The 15,577-nt window shown below is 38.6% G+C and overlaps 1 protein-coding gene across 6 annotated transcripts in view; it reads left to right on the top strand.

Annotated features, from left to right (window-relative positions):
- The window catches only part of ARMH3 (armadillo like helical domain containing 3), a 365,667-nt gene that overhangs the window by 8,423 nt on the left and 341,667 nt on the right, over positions 1-15,577 (top strand). The gene's annotated exons all lie outside the window — the stretch shown is intronic.

Raw genomic sequence — 15,577 nt, 5'->3', positions numbered from 1 at the left:
CCCTCCCCAATTCTTCCTTCACAGAAAAAGTTTTGAGCTCAGTGAGATGAATTTTTTTTTGCTGTTTTGAGCACTCATTGACTTTGTAAACCAGAGCAAGTTTGGCTTGTTGTTGCTGCCTTTAATTTTGCACGAATTAATCAGAATTATTTTGCGTGAGCCATCAGTTGGATTTATGTGCACATTACTTCCTATGTGAAAGCTTTCTGGCTAAGGGTTAAGTCAGTCTAGGGAACAGCTGATCCTTCCTGTTAGGATTGCAGAGAGGGAATTCCCATTCTTTGAAGAGTCTTTAAGGCATTTTCATCGGGATTGTAGACATTATAATTCACTCACTTTTTAAACATTTATATTAAAAAAAAACATGACCTGAAAACCCCAAATACGGTTGTTGTGAAAGTTGGAATTTTGCATAGAACCTAGTTCAAGAATCCATAAAATTTGGGGAAACTGACCAATTAAATAGATCCATTATATGTGAGGATGAGCTGTTTATTCAACCCCTTTATTGAGCACTTACCTGTAATAGACACTGGGGTTAGAAATATGAACATGTCTCCTTAAAGACATTAGAGAGGTATATTCAGTTGAAAATTTGTAGTGCTATGTATTACATGTCTATGTAAAAGAATTTACAGTGTGAAGGGAGTATTGCAGAAAGGGCCATTGCCTGGGAGTCAAGGAAATTACAGGGAGGAGATATTTGAGTTGGGTGTTGAAGGATGAGTAGAAGCTGTACAAGTAAGGGAAGACATTACAGATGGAGAGAACAGCATAAACAAAAGCATGTTGAAAGTATGAGAGTAAAAAAAAACAACACATGATGTCTGAGTGTCTGGAATTTGTCCAAAGAGAATGTGTTGTGGGGAAATTGCCAGGAGGTGAGGCTAAAAAGGGAGCAGGGAACCTTTGGAGCGTCTTTAATTAGGGAGTGACAGAAGGGCTTATTGAAGTAATTAGAAATGAGGCAGTGAAACTAGAGTTGTTGCAGTTGAATGAGAATCTGAATAAAGTGTGACAGTGCGGATGGATTTTTAGATGTATTTCTGAGGTAGATACAGCAGAACTAAGTGACTATTTGGGGAGAGAGTGTAGGCTAAGGTTTATAATTTGAGAGACTGGGTAGATGGGGATTTCGTTGATCAGGATGTGGGTTAGAGAAAGTAGAGCAGAATTTTAAAGTGTTGAGATGGTGTGTTTGTTTACAAATTGCCGAAATGCAATATATACCAGAACTGGAAAGGCTTTTAAAAAGAGGATTTTAATAAATTGCAAGTTTATAGTTCTAAGCCTATAAAAATGCCCAAACTAAGGCATTCAGGTAAAGATACCTTAATTCTAGGAAAGTCGTTTGGTCAGAAACACCTCTGTCAGCCAGGTAGTCACGTGGCTGGCCTTTGCTGATCTCTTGCTCCTGGGCTCCTTTGCTTTCAGCCTCTATTCCTGTGGGTGTTCCTCACTTTGCTTTTCCAGGGCCGACTTTCATCTCTTGACTTCCGTTGGCTCTCTCTAGGTTCTGGTTTGCTTAACATCTCATGGTGACATCTCTTGCGCCCCAAGCATCTCCAAACATCTGTGTCTTTGTTCTCTAAGAGTCAACCTTTGTGTCACCTTTGCTGTAAAGTTTCTGTTGGCTCTGAGGCTTCTGTCATTTCTGACTCTCCAAAATGTTTCCTCTTTTAAACAGTTCCAGTAAATAAATCAAGACCCACCTAGAATAGGTCGGGTCACATCTCCATCTAATCAAAAGTTCACACCCACAATTGCACAATAATCTAATCAAAAGTTTTCAATCTACATTATTGAGTCAGGATTAAAAGAAATGGCTGCCTCCACAAGATGGAATCAGGATTAAAATGTGTCTTTTCTGGGGAACATAATACTTTCATATTGGCACAGGTGGGCATAGAAAGTGGTTTAAGAGAAGATAGTCTGGTGTGCCGTGATCAAGTTACTTATAGGATGTACAGATTGAGATCTTAGTAGGCAGCTGGAAAAGGAGGACTGCTGAGTGTAATATCTTGGCAATAGCTTTAAGTGAGGGCATGTGTGAAAAAAATCGTTGGAAAAAATAATGTTTATTTTGTTTATAAATGTGCCAGTTTGAAACTATTATGTACCCCAGAAAAGCCATGTTTTTATCCTGATCTGATCTTGTGATGGCAGCTCTTCCTTTTAATCCTGATTCAGTATTGTAGGGTGGACACTTTTGATTAGATTATCTCCAGGGGATGAGACGCGCCCTGTTATGGGTGTGACCTTCTGATTAGGTGGAGATGTCAATCTACCCATACAAGGTGGTCTTGATTAGTTTATTAGAGACCTTTAAAAGGGGAAACATTTTTGAGAAACCTCAGAGACAGATGCTTGGTGTTCTAGTTTGCTAGCTGCCAGAATGCAAAATACCAGGAACGGAATGACTTTTAAAAAGGGGAATTTAATAAGTTACAGTTTTACAGTTCTAAGGCTGAGAAGATGTCCCATTTAAAACAAGTCTATAGAAATGTCCAATTTAAGGCATCCAGGTAAAGATACCTTGGTTCAAGAAGGCCGATGACATTCAATGTTTCTCTCTCAGCTGGAAGGGCACATGGTGAACGTGGCAGCATCTGCTGGCTTTCTTGTGGCTCTACTAAAAGAAAGGACTCTCTCCAAAATGTTTCCTCTTTTAAAAGGATTCTAGTAAGCAACTCCACCTTTAATGGGTGGAGACACACCTCCATGGAAATCATCTAATTAAAAATTACCGCCCACAGTTGGGTGGGTCACATCTCCATGGGAACAATCAAAATGCTTCCACCCAGCAATATTGAATGAGTATTGAAGGACATGGCTTTTCTGGGGTCCACCATAGATTCAAACCAGCACATTTGGAGGACAGTTGCTTCAGAGCTGACACAGACAAGGATGTTTAGAGATGTTTGGAGTGCCAACAGAGAGCTGACAGAGATATGGATGTTTGGAGATGCTTGGAGTGCTGACAGAAAGAGAGCAGATGCCTAGACATGGACAGAGCCCAGCAGACATTGCCATGTGCCTTCCCATGAGATGCTAAGCAAGCCAGAACCTAGAGTTGTGTTCTGGAGGAGCTAAGTGAAGGCCTACAGATGCTTAGAGAAAATCACTGGTATCAGAAGCTAGAAGCAGTGCAACTGGGAACAAGGACCATCAGATGCCAGACATGTCTTCCCAGGTCAGCCTTCCTTGAGCCAAGGTATCTTTTTCTGAATTCCTTAGGACATATTTATGGCCTTAGAACTGTGAACTTGCAACTTATTAAATTCTCTTTTTAAAAAGCCATTCCATTTCTGATATATTGCATTCTGGCACCATTAACAAACTAGAACAATAAGGAAGCATTGGAATATGAACTTCTTCCACGTAACTATGAGTTCCTCAAGGCAGGGACTGTAGCTTAGTGATTTTGCGGTTTCCTTTTTTAAAAATTTTTTTGTTGTACAATATAATATATATACAAAGCAAAGAAAGAAAAAGCAATAATTTTCAAAGCACACTTCAATAAGCAGTTACAGAACAGATCCTAGAGTTTGTTATGTGCTACCATTCCACCATCTCAGATTTTTCCTTCTAAGTGCTCTATAACACTGGAGGCTGAAAGGAGTATTAATATAGTGATTCAGCAGTCATACTCATTTGTTAAATCCTATTTTCTCTGTTATATCTCTTCCTTCTCCTCTAGTCCCTCTACCACTCTATAGGGATCTTTAGGCAATGCCCATTCTGAGTTTCATGTGAGAAAGGGTATTGACACTAAAAGATAGGAGGATGTATTCAGTCAATAATCTTGGAGAAGCTGGTCCTTCTGGATTTCAGGATTTATCTGACTTAGGAACCCTCCAGGAATTATAGATTCCAGAAAAGCAAACTTAGTGCATGAAACCTTCATAGAGTCTCAGTTTGAGCTCTATTATTCTTTTTTTAAAAAAAATTTTATTAATTAAAAAAAAATTACAAGAAAGAAACACAAACATTCCCAACACATGCTCATTCCGCTCTACACGTACACTCAGCAATTCACAATATCATCACATAGTTGCACATTTATCATCATGATCATTTCCCAGAACATCCGCATCAATTCAGAAAAAGAAATAAAAAGACAACAGAAAAATAAAATGAAAACAGAAAAAAAAAAGTTTTATATACCATACCCCTTTCCCCTCCCTTTCATTGATCACCAGCATTTCAAACTAAATTTATTTTAACATTTGTTCCCCCTATTATTTATTTTTATTCCATATGTTCTATTCATCTGTTGACAAGGTAGACAAAAGGAGCATCAGACACAAGGCTTTCACAACCACATTGTGAAAGCTATATCATTATACAGTCATCATCAAGAAACATGGCTACTGAACGCAGCTCTACATTTTCAGGCAGTTTTCTCCAGCCTCTCCATTACATCTTGGATAACAAGGTAATATGTACTTAATGCATAAGAATAATCTCCAGGATAACCTCTGGACTCTGGAATCTCTCAGCCATTGACACATTGTCTCATTTCACTCTTTCCTCTTGTGATCGAGAAGGTTTTCTCAATCCCTTGATGCTGGGTCTCAGCTCATTCTAGAGTTTTTCTCAATCCCTTGATGCTGAATCTCAGCTCATTCTGGGATTTCTGTCCCACGTTGCCGGGAAGATCCACACTCCTGGGAGTCATGTCCAACGTAGACAGGGGGAGGGTGGTGAGTTTGCTTGCTGTGTCGGCTGTAGAGAGAGGCCACATCTGAGCAGCAAAAGAGGCTCTCTTGGGGCTTACTCTTAGGCCTAATTTTAAGTAGGCTTGACCTATTGCCCGTGGGGTTACATATCATATGAACATACTCCCAAACTGGGGGCTCAGCCCATAGCTTTTGTTGTCCATGCTGCTTGTGAGAATATCAAGAATTCAACTTCCCACATTGCCGGGAAGATCCACACCCCTCGGAGTCATGTCCAACGTAGACAGGGGGAGGGTGGTGAGTTTGCTTGCTGTGTCGGCTGTAGAGAGAGGCCACATCTGAGCAGCAAAAGAGGCTCTCTTGGGGCTTACTCTTAGGCCTAATTTTAAGTAGGCTTGACCTATCGCCCGTGGGGTTACATTTCATATGAACATACTCCCAAACTGGGGGCTCAGCCCATAGCTTTGGTTGTCCATGCTGCTTGTGAGAATATCAAGAATTCAACTTGGGGAAGTTGAGTTTTCCCCCGCACTCACCACTCCCTGAAGGGGACCTTGCAAACACCTTTCCACTCACTACTCACTTCACTCTGGGATTCATTGGGGCATCACATGGACAAACCAACAAAATCTCATGTCCTACCCAAAGTTCAATGTACTTAAGGTGTTCAACCAACTATCTACATAAGTTATTTTAGGAGATGCACTAGTCAAAATATAAATTTGTACCAAATAAACATTTTTTGCTTTAGTCTCACACATAAGTTGAAACTTTAAAATATTAATTACCATCTATCTTCAGCACACTGCAGCAATGACATTCCTTTGTTCTTCCTCATGCAAAAATATTTTTTAAATTTGTACATTTAGTCACTATCATTATACACTCTAGGCATTCCTAGATTGTACCATATCAATCTTTAACATCTATCTTTCTTTCTGATTTCATTTATGCCCCCAGCCCTCCTCCCTCTGTCATTCTCACATGCAGCTTCATTCAGTGTTTTAACGTAATTACAGTTAGGTAGTATTGTGCTGTCCATTTCTGAGTTTTTATATTCAGTCCTGTTGCACAATCTGTATCCCTTCAGCTCCAGTTATCCAATATCTCACCCTATTTCTATCTCCTGATGGTCTCTGTTACCAATGAAATATTCTAAGTTTATTCACTAATGTCAGTTCATATCAGTGAGACCATACAGTAGTTGTCCTTTTGTTTCTGGCTAATCACACTCAGCATAATGTCCTTAAGGTCCATTCATGTTGTTACATACTTCATAACTTTATTCTGTCTTACAGCTGCATAATATTCCATCTTATGTATATGCCACAGTTTGTTTAGCCAACTGTCTGTTGATGGATATTTTGGCTGTTTCCATCTCTTGGTAATTGTAAATAATGCTATAAACATTGGTGAGCAAATGCCCATTTGTGTCCTTGCCCTCATGTCCTTTGAGTAGAGACAGCATATAAATGGGTCCTGTTTTTTAATCCATTCTGCAAGACTATGTCTTTTGATTGGGGAGTTTAATCCATTAACATTCAGTTTTATTACTGCATGGATAGTACTTTCTTCTACTGTTTTGCCTTCTGGATTTTATTTGTTATATCTGATTTTCCTTCTTTTTACCTTTACTCATAGTCTTCCTTTCTACACTCTTCTCCACACCTCTCTCTTCTGTCTTTGTATCTGTCTCTAGTGCTCCCTTTAGTATTTCTTGCAGAGCTGGTCTCTTGGTCACAAATTCTGTCAGTGATTTTTTGTCAGAAAATGTTTTAATTTCTCCCTCATTTTTGAAGGACAGTTTTGTTGGGTATAGAATTTTTTTTTTTTTTTCACATGGGCAGGCACCGGGTCCTCTGGCATGGCAGGCAAGCATTCTTGCCTGCTGAGCCACTGTGGCCCACCCTGGATATAGAATTCTTGGTTGGCAGTTTTTCTCTTTTAATAATTTAAATATATCATCTCACTGTCTTCTTGCCTTCATGGTCTCTACTGAGAGATCTATGCATAGTCTTATTGGGCTTTCCTTGTACGTGATGGATTGCTTTTCTCTTGCTGCTTTCAAGATTCTTTCTCTTTGACCTCTGACATTCTGATTAGTAAATGTCTTGAGTACGTCTGTTTGGATCTATTCTCTTTGGGGTATGCAGCACTTTTTTTATCTTGAATTTTTAAAAAAAATTATTAATTAAAAAATAAAATAAAACAACATACATAATCAGTAATTCACAATATCATCACTTAGTTGCATAATCATCATTTCTTTAGAACGTTTGCATTAATTCAGAAAAAGAAATAAAAAGACAATAGAAAAAGGAATAAAACGAACACAGGAAAGAAAAACAAAAGATTATACCTACCATTCCCCTTACCCCTTGCTTTCATTGATCACTAGCGTTTAAACTAAATTTATTTTAGCATTTGTTCCCTCTATTATTTATTTTTATTCCATATTTTCTACTCCTTTGTTGACAAGGTAGATGAAAGGAGCATCAGACACAAGGTTTTCACAATCACACAGTCACATTGTGACAGCTGTATCGTTATTCAATCATCCTCAAGAAACATGGCTACTGGAACACAGCTCTACGTTTTCAGGCAGTTCCCTCCTGCCTCTCTGTTACATCTTGAATAACAAGATGATATCTACTTGATGCATAAGAATAACTTCCAGGATAACCTCTCGACTCTGTTTGGAATCTCTCAGCCATTGACACTTTGTTTCATTTCCCTCTTCCCCCTATTGGTCGAGAAGTTTTTTTCAATCCCTTGATGCTAAGTCTCAGCTCATTCTAGGGTTTTTCTCAATCCCTTGATGCTGAGTCTCCGTTCATTCCAAGATCTCTGTCCCACGTTGCCAGGAAGGTCCACACCCCTGGGAGTCATGTCCCACGTAGAGAGGGGTAGGGTGGTAAGACTGCTCGTTGTGTTGGCTGGAGAGAGGGGCCACATCTGAGCAACAAAAGAGGCTCCCTTGGGGGTGACTCTTAGGCCTAAATTTTAAGTAGACTTGACCTATCCTTTGCGGGGTTAAGTTTCATATGAACAAACCCCAAGACTTGGGCTCTGCCTATAGCTTTGGTTGTCCACACTGCTTGTGAGACTATCAAGAATTCGACTTGGGGAAGTTGAATTTCTCCCCACTCCCTGAAGGGGGCTTTGCAGATACTTTTCCACTTACTGATTGAATCACTCTGGAATTCATTGGGGCATCACTCTGGACAAACTAGCAAAATCTCATGTCCTACCTGCGATTCCAAGTACTTACGGCGTTCAATCAAACTATCTACATAAGTTATATTAGGAAATGCACTAGTCAAAATATAAATTTTGTAACTAATAAACATTTTTTGCTTTAGTCTCACACAGAAGGTGACATTTTAAAATATTAATTACCATCTATTTTCAGTACCCTGCAATTGTGACATTCCTTTGTTCTTCCTCATGCAAAAACATTTTTAAAATTGTACCTTGTACATTTCACTATTATTATACACTCTAGGCATTCCTAGATTATACCACCTCAATCTTTAACATCTATCTTTATTTCTGATTTTATTTATGTCCCCAGCCCTCCTCCCTCTATCATTCTCATATGCAGCTTCATTCAGTGTTTTAACGTAATTGTATTATAGTTAGGTAGTATTGTGCTGTCCATTTCTGAGTTTTTGTATCCAGTTCTGTTGCACAGTCTGTATCCCTTCAGCTCCAATTACCCAATATCTTACCCTGTTTCTATCTCTATCTTTGTTATCCACGAAATATTCCAAGTTTATTCGCTAATGTCAGTTCATATCAATGAGACCATACAGTATTTGTCCTTCAGTTTTTGGCTTGTCTCACTCAGCATAATGTTCTCAAGGTCCATCCATGTTGTTACATACTTCATAAGTTTATTCTGTCTTGAAGCTGCATAATATTCCATCGTATGTATATACCACAGTTTGTTTAGCCACTCTTCTGTTGATGGAGATTTTGGCTGTTTCCATCTCTTTGCAATTGTAAATAATGCTGCTATAAACATTGGTGTGCAAATGTCCGTTTGTGTCTTTGCCCTTAAGTCCTCTGAGTAGATACCCAGCAATGGTATTGCTGGGTCATGTGGCAATTCTATATTCAGCTTTTTGAGGAACCGCTAAACTGCCTTCCACAGTGGTTGCACCATTTGACATTCCCACCAACAGTGAATAAGTGTGCCTCTTTCTCCACATACTCTCCAGCATTTGTCATTTTCTGTTTTGCTGATAATGGCCATTCTGGTGGATGTGAGATGATATCGCATTGTGGTTTTGATTTGCATTTCTCTAATGGCCAGGGACATTGAGCATCTCTTCATGTGCCTTTTGGCCATTTGTATTTCCTCTTCTGAGAGTTGTCTGTTCAAGTCTTTTTTCCCATTTTGTAATTGGATTGGCTGTCTTTTTGTTGTTGAGTTGAACAATCTCTTTTTAAATTCTGGATACTAGACCTTTATCTGATATGTCCTTTTCAAATATTGTCTCCCATTGTGTAAGCTGTCTTTTTACTTTCTTGATGAAGTTCTTTGATGCACAAAAGTGTTTAATTTTGAGGAGTTCCCATTTCTTTCTTTCTTTCTTCAGTGCCCTTGCTTTAGGTATAAGGTCTATAAAACTGCCTCCAATTATAAGATTTATAAGATATCTCTCCACATTTTCCTCTAACTCTTTTATGGCCTTAGACCTGATGTTTAGATCTTTGATTCATTTTGAGTTAACTTTTGTATAGGGTGTGAGATCCGGGTCCTCCTTCATTCTTTTGCATATGGATATCCAGTTCTCTAGGCACCATTTTTTGAAGAGACTGTTCTGTCCTAGGTGAGTTGGCTTGACTGCCTTATCAAAGATCAGTTGTCCATAGATGAGAGGGTCTATATCTGAACACTCTATTCGATTCCATTGGTCAATATATCTATCTTTATGCCAGTACCATGCTCTTTTGACCACTGTGGATTCATAATATGCCTTAAAGTCAGGCAGTGTCAGACTTCCAGCTTCGTTTTTTTCCTCAAGATACTTTTAGCAATTCGGAGCACTCTGCCCTTACAGATAAATTTGCTTATTAGTTTTTCTAATTCTGAAAAGTAAGTTGTTGGGATTTTGATTAGTATTGCGTTGAATCTGCAAATCAATTTAGGTAGAATTGATATCTTAACTATATTTAATCTTCCAGTCAATGAACACGGCATACCCTTCCATCTATTTAGGTCTTCTGTGATTTCTTTTAACAGTTTTTTGTAGTTTTCTTTGTATAGGTCTTTTGTCTCTTTAGTTAAATTTATTCCTAAGTATTTTATTCTTTTAGTTGCAATTGTAAATGGAATTCGTTTCTTGATTTCCCTCTCAGCTTGTTCATTAGTAGTGTCTAGAAACACTACAGATTTTTGAATGTTGATTTGTACCCTGCCACTTTGCTGTACTCGTTTATTAGCTCTAGTAGTTTTGCGGTGGATTTTTTAGGGTTTTTGACATATAGTATCATATCATCTGCAAACAGTGATAGTTTTACTTCTTCCTTTCCAATTTTGATGCATTGTGTTTCTTTTTCTTGTCTAATTGCTCTGGATAGAACTTCAACACAATGTTGAATAATAGTGGTGATAGTGGACATCCTTGTCTTGTTCCTGATCTTAGGGGGAAAGTTTTCAGTTTTTCCCCATTCAGGATGATATTAGCTGTGGGTTTTTCATATATTCCCTTTATCATTTTAAGGAAGTTCCCTTGTATTCCTATCCTTTGAAGTGTTTTCAACAGGAAAGGATGTTGAATCTTGTCAAATGCCTTCTCTGCATCAATTGAGATGACCATGTGATTTTTCTGCTTTGATTTGTTGATATGGTGTATTACATTAATTGATTTTCTCATGTTGAACCATCCTTGCATACCTGGGATGAATCCTACTTGGTCATGATGTATAATTCTTTTAATGTGTTGTTGGATACGATTTGCTAGAATTTTGTTGAGGATTTTTGCATCTATATTCATTAGAGAGATTGGCCTGTAATTTTCTTTTTTTGTAATATCTTTGCCTGGTTTTGGTATGGGGCTGATGTTGGCTTCATAGAATGAATTAGGTAGTTTTCCCTCCACTTCGATTTTTTTGAAGAGTTTGAGGAGAGTTGATACTAATTCTTTCTGGAATGTTTGGTAGAATTCACATGTGAAGCCATCTGGTCCTGGACTTTTCTTTTTGGAAAGCTTTTGAATGACTGATTCAATTTCTTTACTTGTGATTGGTTCGTTGATGTCATTTATTTCTTCTTGAGTCAAAGTTAGTTGTTCATGCCTTTCTAGGAAGTTGTCCATTTCATCTACATTGTTGTATTTATTGGCATAAGTTGTATTTATTGGCATAAAGTTGTTCATAGTATCCTGTTATTACCTCCTTTATTTCTGTGAAGTCAGTGGTTATGTCTCCTCTTCCATTTCTGATCTTATTTATTTGCATCCTCTCTCTTCTTCTTTTTGTCAATCTTGCTAAGGGCCCATCAACCTTATTGATTTTCTCATAGAATCAACTTCTGGTCTTATTGATTTTCTTAATTGTTTTCATGTTCTCAGTTTCATTTATTTCTGCTCTAATCTTTGTTATTTCTTTGCTCTTGCTTGCTTAGGGGTTAGTTTGCTGTTTTTTCTCCAGTTCTTCTAAGTGGACAGTTAATTCCTGTATTTTTGCCCTTTTTTCTTTTTTGATAAATTTATTGCATTTCGGGCAATAAATTTCCCTCTTAGCATTGCCTTTGCTGCATCCCATAAGTTTTGATATGTTGTGTTTTCATTTTCATTTGCCTCGAGATATTTACTGATTTCTCTTGTAATTTCTTCCTTGACCCACTGGTTGTTTAAGAGTGTGTTGTTGAGCCTCCATATATTTGTGAATTTTCTGGCTCTTTGCCTATTATTGATTTTCAGCTTCATTCCATTATGATCTGAGAAAGTGTTGTGTATGATTTCAGTCTTTTTAAATTTGTTGAGACTTGCTTTGTGACCCAGCATATGGTCTGTCTTTGAGAATGATCCATGAGCACTTGAGAAAAAGGTGTATCCTGCTGTTGTGGGGTGTAATGTCCTATAAATGTCTGTTAAGTCTAGCTGATTTATTGTAATATTCAAATTCTCTGTTTCTTTATTGATTCTCTGTCTCGATGTTCTGTCCATTGATGAGAGTGGGGAATTTCTGTTTTCAGTGTTTGCCTCATGTATTTTGGGGCATTCTGTTCGGTGCATAAATGTTTAGGATTGTTATGTCTTCATGTTGAATTGTTCCTTTTGTTAGTACATAGTATCCTTCTTTGTCTCTTTTAACTGTTTTACATTTGAAGTCTAATTTGTTGGATATTAGTATAGCTATTCCTGCTCTTTTCTGGTTGTTATTTGCATGAAATATCTTTTCCCACCCTTTCACTTTCAACCTATGTTTATCTTTGGGTCTAAGATGTGTTTCCTGTAGACAGCATATAGAAGGATCCTGTTTTTTTAATCCATTCTACCAGTCTGTGTCTTTTGATTGGGGAGTTCAATCCATTAACATTTAGTGTTATTACTGTTTGGGTAGTATTTTCCTCTACCATTTTGCCTTTTGTATTTTATATGTCATATCTAATTTTCCTTCTTTCTACACTCTTCTCCACACCTCTCTCTTCTGTTTTTTCGTATCTGTCTCTAGTGCTCCCTTTAGTATTTCTTGCAGAGCTGGTCTCTTGGTCACAAATTCTCTCAGTGATTTTTTTGTCTGAAAATGTTTTAATTTCTCCCTCATTTTTGAAGGACAATTTTACTGGGTTTAGAATTCTTGGTTGGCAGTTTTTCTCTTTTACTAATTTAAATGTATCATCCCACTGTCTTCTCACCGCCATGGTTTGTGCTGAGAAATGTACACATAGTCTTATTGGATTTCCCTTGTATGTGATGGATTGCTTTTCTCTTGCTGCTTTCCAGATCCTCTCTTCTTTGACCTCTGACATTCTGACTAGTAAGTGTCTTGGAGAACGTCTATTTGGGTCTATTCTCTTTGGGGTGCGCTGCACTTCTTGGATCTGTAATTTTAGGTCTTTCATAAGAGTTAGGAAATTTTCAGTGATAATTTCTTCCATTGGTTTTCCTTCTCCTTTTCCCCTCTCTTCTCCTTCCGGGACACACACAACACGTCTATTTGTGTGCTTCATATTATCATTCAGTTCCCTGAGTCCCTGCTCATATTTTTCCATTTTTTTCCCCTATAGTTTCTGTATCTTGTCGGATTTCAGATGTTCCGTCCTCCAGTTCACCAATCCTAACCTCTGTCTCTTGAAATCTACCATTGTAGGTTTCCATTATTTTTTTTCATCTGTTCTGCTGTACCTTTCATCCCCATAATTTCTGTGATTTGTTTTTTCAGACTTTCCATTCCTTCTTTTTGTTCATTCCTTGCCTTCTTCATATCCTCCCTCAATTCATTGATTTGGTTTTTGATGAAGTTTTCCATGTCTGTTCGTACATTCTGAATTAGTTGTTTCAGCTCTTGTATCTCCTTTGAACTATTGGTTTGTTCCTTTGACTGGGCCATATCTTCAATTTTCCTGGTGTGATTTGTTATTTTTTGCTGGTGTCTAGACATTTAATTACCTTAATTAGTTTATTTTGGAGACTGCTTTCACTTATCTTACGTAGGATTTTCTTGCTAGGTGACTTTGTTGTCTATCTGTTCTTTGACCTTCAGTGCAGCTTTTTCCGGTCTTCTAGCTTAGGTTTTGTTCAACAGAGGAGAATTTTTCAGTTCTTGTTTTCTTGTTTCTTGCCCTGCTTGTGTCGTGCCTTTTCCCTCCCCACCCTTAGGAGGGTTTACTTAGGTATTATAGACTTCCGCCGGGTTTTCCCGGACTAAACTGGCCTTCTGTCGGGGTGAAGGAGTCAACTGCGTCAGTTTTCCCTGAGGGTGAGACCCAGAAGGTTAAAAGACTTTCCTGTGAAGTCTCTGGTCTCTGTTTTTCTTATCCTGCCCAGTATGTGGTGCTAGTCTGCCTGCAGGTCCCACCAGGATAAGATGATGTGGTACCTTTAACTTTGGCAGACTCTCTCTGCTGGAGGCATGGTGGAGACAGAGGAGAGGTTGTAGGCTGTTTTTAATGGCTTCAAATTGCCAACCCCTGGGCTCTGAATTCCTTGAGAGAGGGATTCCACCTGAGTTGGGCTTCACCCCTCTCCTGGGGAAGGCACAGGTGGGAGACAGCCCTGAAAGCAGCCCGTTTCTGCCTATGTCTGGGGCAGTTGCAGTCCGAGAAGTCCCGCCGCTGAATCCAGAGCCTGCCAGGTCTCCATAGAGACACAGCCACTAAAACCTCTGTTTCCTCCCTTTTCCTCTTTTTCTGTGAGCCCAATGAGCGAACTCCGCCTTGACCAGGTTTAGAGTCTCTTTCCTTTCCCTCTGGGAAGCCGCCTGTGGGGGAGGGTCGTCGGCCGCCGCGACTTGGGGGACTCATGGTTTTGGCGAGGCTCGCAGCTGGTCCAGCTGGTCCAGATTGGGGTACGCTGTGTGTCTGGTCACTGACGTGGCTCCAGGTGCTGTTCTGTACTGTTTCTGGTTATTTAGTAGTTGTTAGGGGGAACGAACTAAAACGCGCACATTGCTAAGCCGCCATCTTGGCCCAGATAATCACTATTGCCTTGTATCTGTAATTTTTTTTTTTATATATATTTTTTTTATTTTTTTATTAATTAATGGAAAAAAAGAAATTAACCCAACATTTAGAAATCATACCATTCTACATATGCAATCAGTAATTCTTAACATCACCACATAGATGCATGATCATCATTTCTTAGTACATTTGCATCGGTTTAGAAGAACTAGCAACACAACAGAAAAAGATATAGAATGTTAATATAGACAAAAGAAATAAAAGTAATAATAGTGAAAAAAAAAACCTATAGCTCAAATGCAGCTTCATTCAGTGTTTTAACATGATTACTTTACAATTAGGTATTATTATGCTGTCCATTTTTGAATTTTTGTATCTAGTCCTGTTGCACAGTCTGTATCCCTTCAGCTCCAATTACCCATTATCTTACCCTGTTTCTAACTCCTGCTGGACTCTGTTATCAATGACATATTCCAAGTTTATTCTCGAATGTCCGTTCACCTTGGTGGGACCATACAGTATTTGTCCTTTAGTTTTTGGCTAGACTCACTCAGCATAATGTTCTCTAAGTCCATCCATGTTATTACATGCTTCATAAGTTTATCCTGTCTTAAAGCAGCATAATATTCCATCGTATGTATATACCACAGTTTGTTTAGCCACTCTTCTGTTGGTGGACATTTTGGCTGTTTCCATCTCTTTACAGTTGTAAATAACGCTGCTATAAACATTGGTGTGCAAATGTCCGTTTGTGTCTTTGCCCTTAAGTCCTTTGAGTAGATACCCAGCAATGGCATTGCTGGGTCGTATGGCAATTCTATATTCAGCTTTTTGAGGAACCGCCAAACTGCCTTACACAGTGGTTGCACCCTTTGACATTCCCACCAACCGTGGATAAGTGTGCCTCTTTCACCGCATCCTCTCCAGCACTTGTCATTTTCTGTTTTGTTGATAACGGCCATTCTGGTGGGTGTGAGATGATATCTCATTGTGGTTTTGATTTGCATTTCTCTAATGGCCAGGGACATTGAGCATCTCTTCATGTGCCTTTTGGCCATTTGTATTTCCTCTTCTGATAGGTGTCTGTTCAAGTCTTTTTCCCATTTTGTAATTGGGTTGGCTGTCTTTTTGTTGTTGAGTTGAACAATCTCTTTATAAATTCTGGATACTAGACCTTTATCTGATATGTCATTTCCAAATATTGTCTCCCATTGTGTAGGCTGTGTTTCTACTTTCTTGATGAAGTTCTTTGATGCAC

This window comes from Tamandua tetradactyla, chromosome 13 (genome assembly GCF_023851605.1).
Source record: "Tamandua tetradactyla isolate mTamTet1 chromosome 13, mTamTet1.pri, whole genome shotgun sequence".
Lineage (NCBI taxonomy): Eukaryota > Metazoa > Chordata > Mammalia > Pilosa > Myrmecophagidae > Tamandua > Tamandua tetradactyla.
This window is presented reverse-complemented; position numbering and strand designations above follow the sequence as displayed.